The sequence below is a fragment of the Sapajus apella genome, unplaced genomic scaffold, assembly GCF_009761245.1.
Source record: "Sapajus apella isolate SASKATOON/1434 unplaced genomic scaffold, GSC_monkey_1.0 scaffold44, whole genome shotgun sequence".
Lineage (NCBI taxonomy): Eukaryota > Metazoa > Chordata > Mammalia > Primates > Cebidae > Sapajus > Sapajus apella.
In genome coordinates, this window is record NW_022436984.1 from 2,374,765 (window position 1) to 2,387,025 (window position 12,261).

The window sequence follows — 12,261 nt, forward strand, 5'->3', positions numbered from 1 at the left end:
ACCAACAATGGTGAAACCCCGTCTCTACTAAAAATACAAAAATTAGCCAGGTGTGGTGGTGCGTGCCTGTAGTCCCAGCTACTCAGGATGCTGAGGCAGGAGAATTGCTTGAACCTGGGAGGCGGAGGTTGCAGTGAGCCGAAATCATGCCACTGCACTCCAGCCTGGCGCCTGGTGACAGAGGGAGACTGTCTCAAAAAAAAAGAAAAAGAAAGAAGAGAGAGAGAGAGAGAGAAAGAAAGCAAAAATAAAAGATGAACTGAAGAAAAGTTGTGGAGAGCTATGTGTGATAATCATTGTGTTATACACATTGAAAATAAACAGATTGCTTTGAACAGAGAGTTTATTTACAGTCTACAAAGTGAACTATTAACCAGACCTAAGCTGCAATGTGTAAGAAACAACCAGGGCTGGGCATGGTAGCTCACACCTGTAATCCCAGCACTTTAGGAGGCCGAGGCAGGGGATCATCAGGGCTCAGAAGTTCGAGATCAGCATGAGCAACATGGCAAAACCCTGTCTCTACAAAAATTAGCCAGCCATGGTGGTGTGCATCTGTAGTCTCAGCTACTTTAGAGGCTGAGATGAGGGGATCACCTCAACCCGGGAGGTCAAGGCTGCAGTGAGCCGAGATCGCACCACTGCACTCCAGTCTGAGTGACAGAATGAGGCCCTATCTCAAACAAACAAACAAAAAAGAACCAGCAAAGTTTCCCTGTTTAAGGAGGCACTGTGACAATTAAGCATTTGGTATGGCTGACATTCATCTCAAGATCACAGTACCACAGAAATCTCGTTCAGCTCACCAGAGCCTTCTTTAGCCTGCTCTGGACCACTCCCTTCTCCTAGAGCCAGGTAGATGAGGCGGGTCAGTAACTATAAATCACTAGCAGCCTTTCAAGCTCACGTCAGAACCAGGAGAGCCGGAGCAGTGGTTAAATCCATAAGCAAATGTGAAGCTATATTCAGGAGGTGAGGCAGGATGTCGGAGCCCAGGTCAGGAGACAGAGTTGTAAACAGTGGATGAGGCCTGGGCTGGGGTGCTGGCTGAATGGAGCAGTCAGTGTCAGCTGATCCAAAAGTGCCAGGCTGGGCCAGGCATGCAGCAGGAGCCAAGTGCCAACCCTGGAAAGGGAGGGGAGCAGATGGGAGAGGAGCAGCAACCAGAAAAGAGCCAAAGCTGAAAATAAGTAGAACAAGAACAGGTCAAGGTCAGAACCTCCATTGTCAAATCCAAGCAAGAGTGACAGCAAGAACAGAGTCCAGAAGCCGGGCTGAGTGCGGGAACAGCTCCTCCAGACCGGACATGCTGTGAGGGCAGGAGTCCCAGCCGCCTTGCTAAGTGCCATGTGCTCAGAGCCCAGAGCAGTGTTTGGCAGGACACAACAAGGCCTACATAAATACTAGTTGTCCATGCCATTGTGGTAATTGGCAGAAGCCAATGAATGAACAAGATGAGGGAAACAGGAATGGACTACATTGTGTGCACAACCTCTGAAAGTGAGCCCTGACCTGTGAGTGCCCTGACCTGTCTTGAAGTGCTGGGATCCAACCCTTTTCATCTCATGCACTTCAGACCTTCCCCCTCTCCTTCCTGACAGCCTGTATTAGTTTCCTGTGGTTGCTGTAACAAATGACCACAAACCTTTGTTGTCTATAGTTTAAAACAACAGAAATGGGCTGGGCGCCATGGCTCATGCCTGTAATTCCAGTACTTTGGGAGGCCGAGGTGGATGGATCATTTGCCGTCAGGTCTTTGAGACCAGCCTAGCCAACACGGCAAAACCCCATCTGTACTAAAATTAACCAGGGGTGGCAGGCACCTGTAATTCCCAGATAATTGGGAGACTAAGGTAGGAGAATCACTTGAACTCAGGAGGCAGAGGTTGCAGCGAGCCAAGATCACACCACTGCACTCCAGCCTGGGTGACAAAGTGAGACTCTGTCTCAGAAAAAAGAAAAATTAGAATTCTCTAGATACCTGAAAGCCAAAATCGGTATCATAGGGCCAAAATCAAGGTGTGAGCAGGGCCACATTCCCTCCGGAGGGTCTGTAAGGTTTAAGTCTTCCACAGCTCTTCCAGCTTCTGGGGACTCCAAACGTCCTCTGGCTTGTGGCTACGTCACTCAGATCTCTGCCTCCATCTTCACAGGGCCGCTTTCCCCCTCATGCTTTCTCTTCTCCATGTGTCTCTGCTCTGTGAGTAGCTCTCTCATAAGGATGTTTGTGAATGCATTTAGGGCCCACCCAAATCATGCAAGATAATCTCTAGATTCTTAACTTGATTATATTTGCAGGGACCCTTTTTCTAGACAGGTCACATTCATAGGTTCTAGCATGCAGGCATAGCTCTTGGGGGCCATCATTCAACCCACTCACCTTCCCTGTCCAAAGTTACCTGTCTTAGGCCGGGCATGGTGGCTCATGCTATAATCCCAGCACTTTGGGAGGCCGAGGCAGGTGGATCACATGAGGCCAGGAGTGTGAGACCAGCCTGGCCAACATGTCTCTACTAAAAGTACACAAATTAGCCAGGTGTGGTGGTGTATGCTGGTAATCTCAGCTGCTTGGGTGGCTGAGGCATGAGAATCATTTGAACCCAGAAGGCAGAGGTTGCAGTGAGCTGAGATCATGCCACTGCACTCCAGCCTCAGGAACAGAGAGAGACTCTGTGTTCAAAATTTATTAAAAAAAAAAAAAGATTTTGAGCAGAAAATGTTAATGATACCATGTGTTTACTTTCTGTTTTATATCAGAGAACTCCGAGAGATGTATGGTCAAGAGATCAACTGTCTAGGGGCTAGGATTTCAGGCCCCACCCGGGCCTCTGAAGAGGTTAGCTTGGAGAAGAGGCTTTTTTTTTTTTTCTCATCATCAACCCTTCCATCAGCTCACAGTTTGCACGGGACTCGCCCCTGTCATCTGGTCACTGGAAATCATGGGCGAGTTGGAAGTACTGTTAGAGCATTCCATCTCTTCCTAGCTTTCTAAATAAGTTTTGCATCTTTCTAGTCCTAATCCTTCCCTTTAAAACTAGTTAATAGAAGCTCTGTACTGTGCTAAGCAATTTACAAGCATCGTATTTAATCCCTGTAACATTCCCTCTGAAGTGGATACTATCATTTTTGGACTTTGTAGAGAAAGAAATTGAAGCTTAGATGTGAAATGGCAGAGCCAGGATTTGAACCCAGGTTCTGTCACTCCAAACCCCATCCTTTGAACCACTGTACTGATGTACCTCCTGTGGATCTTCGGATAGCATTTGTCTCAAAACTGGGCTGTCAGAAGCATGATGGGAGTGGCCAAGGGAGAATTACACAAGCTAGTGAGCTGCAATGCAGAGCCGCTGGTTCTGCTCCCGGAAAGTCAAGGATTATGGAGTGTGATGGTTGCTGCCTGGTATGGAGAGTATGCATGTGTATTGATTAGTGCCCACCATACTAAGAAATTGCCTTCTCTTTAGAAGTGAACAGTCTCAAATTGGCAAAATATAGAAGGACAAAGGTATAAAAGGACTGAGCAGAATCTGAAGTTGTCCTGTGAGTATGGAGATGGGGCAGAGAGAAGGAAGAAGAAACTACAACGGAGAAAATAAGTCTCGCTCTTGGTAAGGTGAAATGTCTTTGACATTCATGAAGGCGTTGGGTAACACTACTGTCCCTTCCTAGCAGGAAGAACAATTTGCCCAGTGGTCTGTCAGACTAAACTACTTTACCTATAAAGCAGGCAGGAAACTAACATTTATTTGAGCAAGTAGATTTCCCGACTATTTCCCTTGCATTATTTCACTTCCTCCTCAGAGGAAGACGTTTCTCCCCTGCAAAGCCTATTTTGCAGATAGGGCAATGGAGCTCAGAGGGCTGGAGTGGTTTTCCCAACATCACTCAACTAGGAATGGCAAAGCTGAGATCTGAGTTTGCCTTCTAACTCCAATCTCAGGGCTCTAATTTAGATTGCAGTTCGTCATTTATTATAAAACCCTGGCAACGCTTGATTGCCTGTTTCAGTGGGAAGAAGAGTGAGCTTGTTTCACATCAAGGTGAAGTGAGGAAACATGCACGGTCACTAGCCTCTCCAACCCTGCCTGCCTTCTTGTCCCTCAACTCCAGCTTTGTCCACCTCTGCCTGGAAAAATCCTTCTCAAACTTTAATGGCTCCAAGAATTATGCCCACATGCTAGCACCTATGAATGTGACCTTGTCTAGAAAAAGGTGGAAAAATCCACCTCAAATGCCTCCTCTCTTTGAAACGTTCTAGATCCACTGCCTTCCAGCTGCAGATAGAGTAGCTGTTCTTTTACATGTTCCCTCAGAACCATATGCATATGTGCATTGCTAGTAAAACACTTTAATATGCTTGTCTCCCGCACTAGGATGTGAACTGCTCAAAGACATGGACTATGTCTTATTCCTCGCGACCCAGCCAGGCCCAGCTCAGGGAGGTTAGGCAAGAGCTGTTGGGTCTAAGGCTCTCGGTGCTGTCTACCTTGGCTCTGAACTTCACCAGTGCAATCAGGCACACCTTGGTCTCTTCCCTCCCCTTGCTGGATGTCCAAGTGACTCATGCCTTTCCCTAGAGGCCATTAACATGTCCCTGCTCAGACGCTAGTGCTGAGTTCCGCTCTGCTCTGTGGCTCTGCTGATGTCCCCTTGCCTATCTCCATGTGGTCTCCATATGTCCCCTACATCCCTCATCTATCCTGCTCTGTCCCTAACCATACAGGCTAGACTTGGCTTGACTTTGTCACTGCTCTGGTGGCATCTCTCCTCTCCTTCTCATCACACTCCCATCCCTGCCACATCACTCCAGGGAAAAGCAAACTGAAATCCTCTCCCAGCTACTGGTGCATGAGGCCCTATGGCAGGCAGGATAATGGCCCTTAAAGACACCATGCCCTAATTCCTGGAACCTATAATTGTTACCTAATAAGAAAAAGAGGCCTTTGCAGATGTGATTCAATTAAGGATGCTAAGTCCAGGTCTGGAGGCTGAGGTGGGTGGATCGTTTGAGCTCAAGAATTCGTGACCAGCCTGGGCAATGTGGTGAAACCCTGTCTCAAAAAAAAGAAATTTGCTGGGCATGGTGATATACACCTACAGTCCCAGCTCTTCAGGAGATTGAGGTGAGATGGACTGCTTGAGCCTGGGAAGTTGAGGCTGCAGTGACCCGTGTTCTCGCCATTGCACTCTAGCCTGGGCGACACAGTGAGACCCTGTCTCAAAAAATTAATTAATTGATTAAGGAGACTGAGATGGAGAGATTATCCTGGACTATCCAGGTGGGCCCTATATGTAATCACAAGTGTCTTACAAGTTAGAGAACGAGGAACATTGGGGGGGGGCAGGGAGTGCGCGGAGAGAGGTGAAGTCAGAGGCAAAGACTGGATGCAGCCATGAGCCAAGGAATGCCAGCAGCCACCAGGAGCTGCAAAAGACAAGGAGCAGTTTCTCCCCAGAGCCTCGGGGAAAGTGCAGCCCTGCTGCCACCTTGCTTTTGACCCAGTGATACTGATTTTGAACTTCTCATCTCCAGAACTGTGGGAAAATTTCTATAGTTTTAGGCCAACCAGTTTGCGTCAATTTGTTCTAGCAGCCACAGGAAACTAATATAGGCCCCAGAGGGGTTGACTTTGCTCTCCTTGTTTTTTTGTTTTTTTTTTTTTTTTAACCCTGCTAGTTTTATAATTGGCTCAGCTGCCTCACTCCTCCAGCTGGCTTCTTACAGCTCCTTTCTCTAAGGACCTGGACCACTAACCACCATTTATTGAGCACCTACTATATGCTAGGTACTAAGGCAGGTGCTTCACATGGGCTACCTCACTAACCCACTCAATAACCCTGTGAGATGGGTATTGAGGTGGGAAGAAGTTAGGTAACTTGCCCACGACTGCACAGCTAGAAAATGCCAGAGCTGGGATCTAAAAGCAGACCTGTCTATCTCCAAAGCCTGTGGCTGTGATCCTGCTGCCTCACTACTTGAGTGGGGGCCGTCTCTAGATGACTGACTGTCAGTACAAATGTATTTTTCTCCAAAAGCCTATTGGCATCTCATGCAAATAGTAAGTACTATTACAGGACAGGCATTGTGCTCAGGATTTTACATACATTATTTTATTTTTCCCATCAATGCAACTCCATGAGATAAGAGCTATTATCCTCCCTTTTTACTGACAAGGAAATTACTGCTAAGTGGTAGACCCGGCACCAGACCCTGGGTTCCTGGGGTCCTGGACCAGTGTCATTTCCTCTGATCTGCTCAGCCTCTCATTTGCACCAGTGCCCTGGGCTGTAATTTGACTTGGACTTGGTTCAGGCTTCTGAAAGGCCTCTGTGTTGTCCAAAGTTTGGAGGACTTCCATCAAGTTTATGTGTGGAGCTTGCTTGTTAGTTTCCAGAGGGTTCAAAACACCCACAGCACTGCATAAATATTCCACTGCCCAGACATTCACAAACACCCTACCCACATCTTTAAAAGTCTCTCTGCCTCGTGCTATCTGCAGCCTCCCCCTCCTCCTCATTAGAAGACTTGAGATAGTCACATTGCAAAATTAACATATTAAAACAAATTTTCCAAATATAAATTATCATAATACATTATAACAATGACAATATAAAAATTGGGAAAGAAGAAAAGTGTTCAGGATTTCATCAAAATATGTGTCCTAAGTAAAGTCTTTTTTAAAAATGCATCTTAATGGAGGTGGATAGAGGGAAGAAAGCCAGGGAAGAGAGAAAGAATGAGACAGAAAGCAAGATCCTCTGTATTTAGAAACCCTGAATATCTAAATGGGTTTATTTAGAATCAGTGGTCATTTGCATGCCTTCCTATGAAATGCGGGAAAACTTAATTGAAACAGCAATTCATACAGCATAGCCAACAGACAACAAACTGCCTTTGGAAGTGAATGAGGACTCCCTGAATTTCCTGGATCATCTTGGTTCTTTTTAGGCTTTGCAAAGGAAGAAGAACCCAACAAAAGGGAAAAATAACTCTCCATGATTGTCGACAGCTGTATAACAGTGAAAAGAGACCGGCACCAGGCCAGGCGCGGTGGCTCACACTTGTATTCCCAACGCTTTGGGAGGCCAAGGTGGGCAGATCATTTGAGCTCAGGAGTTCAAGACCAGACTGGCCCACATGGTGAAACCGTCTCTATCAATAATACAAATTAGCCAGGCATCTCAGCTACTATGGAGACTGAGGTGGGAGGGTCTCTTGACCCTAAGAGTTGGAGGTTGCAGGGAGCCAAAATTGCCCCATTGCACTCCAACCTGGGCAACACAGTGAGACCCTGTCTCAAAAACAGAAAAGAGAAACCAGGACCAGGAACAGAGAAGTGTGGATTTCAGTCCTACTTCTTCCCTTATGTGCTGTGTGATCTTGGACAAGGCACTTCCCTTCTCTGAGCTTCAGTTTTTTCCATCTGTAGGTGAGTTCTATGGTCCTTTCAAATTCCACAGAGTATTTTATACTAAAATAGCACCAGAGCCACGCTGCTCAGTTTTGCTTTTGTTCTTCTTCTCACAGTCACATAATTAACTAAGAGAATGCGGCAAGGAGCTGTGGTTGCTGCCGAACACACGCATTTATCCGGAGGGCAAATGTAGACTTCGGTTTAAATTCTTCTGATGAAACTGTGTCTCACGCCCAAATCCCAAGTTCAATGGAACTGCTCTTGAGATGCCAGCCGTAATGGCCTTACTAGGGAGGAGGTCCATGATGGCCTCTGTCTGAGTCTGTTTCATTGCAACACTCCCAGAAAGCCAGCCCTGTCATTAAGCTCACAAAGTAAACACTGTCCTCAGCAAAAGCCCAGAGTTAGCAGTCACCTAAAGACAATTGTGCTCCTTTAAGGGGACAGCTTTCACCATTCATCACTCCACTGGTGCCGGCCTTAAAACTTGAAATCAAACTCAGGGCTCCCAAGGCTCTGGCCGTTCATCCAACACCACCGAAGGCTGTGGGCAGGATTCAGAATTATGTTTCACCAGCTGGTCCAGGCCGCGGTTTGTCTGGGAAGAGAAACAGACACAGGGAACAAAGAGACGGAAGTGGGAAGGCTGGTAAGAAAAGAGCCTTTCTGCTGTTATTGCCACAGAGCTACCGGTTTGTATTAACACAATCCGAATATTTTACCCAGAAGTCCAGAATGTGGATGTATCAACAAGCATTTCTTGCCCTAAACATTTATCATAGGCATATCAAGTTTTTACCATGTCATTTCTTTCTTTCTTTCCTTCCTTCCTCCCTCCCTCCCTCCCTCCTTCCTTCCTTCCTTCCTCCTTTCTTTCTTTCTTTCTTTCTTGCTTGCTTTCTTTCTTTCTTTCTTTCTTTCTTTCCTTCCTTCCTTCCTTCCTTCCTTCCTTCCTTCCTTCCTTCCTTCTTTCTTTCTTTCTTCTCTCCCTCTCTCTTTCTTTCTTTCTTTTGGAAACACTCTTGCTCTGTCACCCAGGCTGAACTGCAATGGTGTAATCTCAGCTCACTGCAACCTCCACCTCCCAGGTTCAAGCAATTCTCCTGCCTCAGCCTCCTGAGTAGCTAGGATTACAGGTGTTCACCACCATGCCCAGCTAATTTTTGTATTTTTTTTTTTTAATAGAGACAGGGGTTTCACCATGTTGGCCAGGCTGGTCTCGAACTCCTGACCTCAGGTGATCTGCCCTCCTCAGCCTCCAAAGTGCTGGGATTACAGACCACTGTGTCCAGCTGTTCTTGTCAATTAATATGCTTCTTCCTCATTATGTTAAAGCTACATCTTGTGTGCATATCCTGAACCCCCACCTACCTGGCAAATTCTTCAAAGGCAGGGGAAGTTCCCATTGTTCGGTTTCCAAGCCTAGCAAGGTGACCGGTGCTGAACTGAGCCAAGACAGGCAGACTGCCTTCACCAGGACATCAAGAGCAGCACCTTGGTGCATGCCCAAAGCCCTTCTCCAAGGGGGAACCAGTCCATCCCTGTATCTCTTTGTGGCCCACAAAGCAGTACCTCCTCCCCCAGGTCTGAGAAGACTGAGGAGGGTGTTATTAGGTTCCTACACAGCCTAGACTAGTTGATACTCCACCTGGGACTCGCTGAATGATGACAATAATAACAGCTAACTTTTATTGAGCACTTACTATGTGCAGGCTCTGCTAAATACTTTATCTTACAACACAATCCTCATACCAGTTCTCTGAGTTAGCCCTTTTATCATCCCCATTTTACAAATGAAAAAACTGAGTCTCAGAATACACAGCTAGGAAATGGTAGACCTGAGATTCTGATCAGGGCTGGCTGACTTGAATCCTGTGTTCGAACTAGCATACACTGCTTCCCAAACTAGTTTATAAATTCTTTTGAGAGCAGAGATTCAGCTGGGCGCAGTGGCTCACGCCTGTAATCCCTGCACTTTGGGAGGCCAAGGCGGGTGGATCACAAGGTCAAGAGATCAAGACCATCCTGGCCAACATCGTGAAACCCCGCCTCTACTAAAAATACAAAAATTAGCTGGGCGTGGTGGAGTGCGCCTGTAGTCCCAGCTACTTGGGAGGCTGAGGCAGGAGAATTGCTTGAACCTAGGAGGCGGAGGTTGCAGTGAGCCGAGATCGTGCCACTGCACTCCAGCCTGGCGCCTGGAGACAGAGCGAGACTCCAACTCAAAAAAAAAAAAAGAAAAGAGAGCAGAGATTTTTTTCTTTTCTGTACTCGCAGAGCCTAGAGGACTGCTAGGCAACAGTGGGCTCTTAGCGTCTACCTGTTTTCCGACTGACTGATGAGCGATCCATGCCCACAGCAGTCAGACACCAGAAGTGAGGCTGACAAGAAGTTAGAGAGGGATTTGGGAAAGAACGTTTGGAAAGCTGCTTATAGCCAGGTTGATTTAAGGTGAGGGAGTGTAGGCACAGGGCCTCTCTAGGCAGTACTCGGAAGCTTCCAGAGAGTCCTGGGCAGGAAGGTGGCCTTCTCTTCTCAAGGAGGAGTATCCAGGAATAAGGAGGCATCCAGACATAGCAAGGGCACGGGGTGGCTATGGAGCCCAACCTCACTCAATGTCTCTGTCTTGGTGATCACTAAGAAGCCAGGGTTGCTCTTTGCAACAAATTGCTCAACGGTTGTTCTGATTACCTCGAATGTAGAAAAATGCACAGTGCCCAACTGTTGCAACACTCTGCTCTGCAGACTTTTTCCCTCTTCGTATATTAAAGATGTGAAGGATTGCAGCCCTTTTTTCTAATGGCTTATGTTTTGATGTTTTACCTGTAAATCAATTATTTGGAACTGATGACACATTTCCCATAGGAAATCACGTTACTTAAAGAGGCTAGGATCTCAGGCTATGTCCTAATGGTCTTATTTTACCCATTATTTATTCATTTATTTTTTTAATTTCTTATTTTTAGAGACAGAGTCTCGCTATGTTGCCCAGGCTGGTCTTGAACTCCTGGACTCAAGGAATCTTCCCACTTCAGTCTCCCAAAGTTCTGGGATTCCAGATGTGAGCCACTGTACCCAGCCTTTACCTGTTATTAATAGCAGTGAGTCTGACAGTACCTATCACCTACAAATAATCATGTTCATAATAGAAAAAAATATATTACGTTGGTGCAAAGGTAATCGAAGTTCTTGCCATTACAAAACCGCAATTACTTTTGTACCAACCTAATATATTCCTAATTCTAACTCAGCACCCAGGACAGGGTTTCCCCTACCTGGGGAAGGAGGGATTCCTGAGAGTGAGATTAGCAGCACTCTGCTACCTCATAACTTTCTAGCTGGGTTTGGAGAAGAGATCAGAACTTGACGCTGTAAGATCATGTCAGCCTTATCAAGGAAGTCATGTCTGCAGAAGGAACAGGCTTGCAACACAATCATCGCAGCGATGATCCAGATACACCCTGATATCTGCTGGTTCAGGATGACACACATGAGGGTACAAGTTGCACTCCTGACTGCCTCAAGACATCTTAAAACTTCAAAGAGATTTCCACCATACTCAGCTTGTTAAATCTCTGAAGCGGAAAGATTGATACCCCTCTAGCCCAGCTCCATCCCAAAACTCCATCGTATGTGCACTACTCTGTGCTGAGAGATAGGGAGGTGCAGAAGGAACTCCTTCAGGAAGCTTCTTATTCATTTAAAATACATCATTATAATAGCTCCTTTTTTTTTTTTTTTTTTTTTTTTAGTTCTAACTTTAGGCCAAACGCTTTATATGTTTTAATTTATTAAATTCTCATAAAAACCCTATGTTTAGATTTAGCTTCACTTAGAATATAAGGAAATTGAGGTTTAGCATGATTAAGTAACTTGCCTTACAGAGAATACATGGAAAAATCAGGATTCAAAAGCCAGTCTGTTGGCCAGGCACGGTGGCTAACACTGTAATCCCAGCACTTTGGGAGGCTGAGGTGGGGGGATCACCTGAGATTAGGAGTTCAAGACCAGCCTGGCCAACATGGTGAAACTCCATCTCTATTAAAAATACAAAAATTAAGCCGGGCGCGGTGGCTCACGCCTGTAATCCCAGCACTTTGGGAGGCCGAGGCGGGTGGATCACGAGGTCAAGAGATTGAGACCATCCTGGTCAACATGGTGAAACCCCGTCTCTACTAAAAATACAAAAAATCAGCTGGGCATGGTGGCACGTGCCTGTAATCCCAGCTACTCAGGAGGCTGAGGCAGGAGAATTGCCTGAACCCAGGAGGCGGAGGCTGCGGTGAGCCGAGATTGCGCCATTGCACTCCAGCCTGGGTAACGAGAGCGAAACTCCATCTCAAAAAAAAAAAAAAAATACAAAAATTAGCCAAGTGTGTTCGTGAACACCTGTAATCCCAGCTACTCAGGAGGCTGAGGCAGGAGAATTGCTTGAACCTAGGAGGCAGATGTTGCAGTGAGCTGAGATCCTGCCATTGCACTCCAGCCTGGGTGACAAACAAAACTCCGTCTCAAAAAAAAAAGACTGAGAGTTTTACAGAGTTGAATAGAGGCAAGTCATGGGAGCTTCCCCGTGAAGTCATGCAGCACACAGCAGTACAGGCACGCTGAGCGCAGAAGGAGCTTCCCTTAGATGCAGTCTTCACACTGGGAGCAGACATATTACACAGAGCTCATTATTCTGTAACCAGCATTGCACACCATGTTGACTCATCACTTTGAGAACGAGCTAGTTGGCTGTTAAATTGCCCCAGTCTCTAATGAGAATTGTTAAAAAGTAAACTTTTTCCCAAGTCTTCCCTTAGCTATTTTTCCTTCTTTCTTTCTTTCTCTTTCTTTTTCTCTT

General features: G+C 46.3%; 1 long non-coding RNA gene across 1 annotated transcript in view; it reads right to left on the reverse strand.

The window, feature by feature from the left end:
* Window positions 1–7,562: 7,562 nt before the first annotated feature.
* The window catches only part of LOC116566811, a 7,090-nt gene continuing 2,391 nt past the window's right edge, over window positions 7,563–12,261 (reverse strand). The window contains exon 2 of the long non-coding RNA XR_004276018.1: window positions 7,563–8,013. This is a non-coding gene — a long non-coding RNA (uncharacterized LOC116566811). The remainder of the gene's footprint in view (window positions 8,014–12,261) is intronic.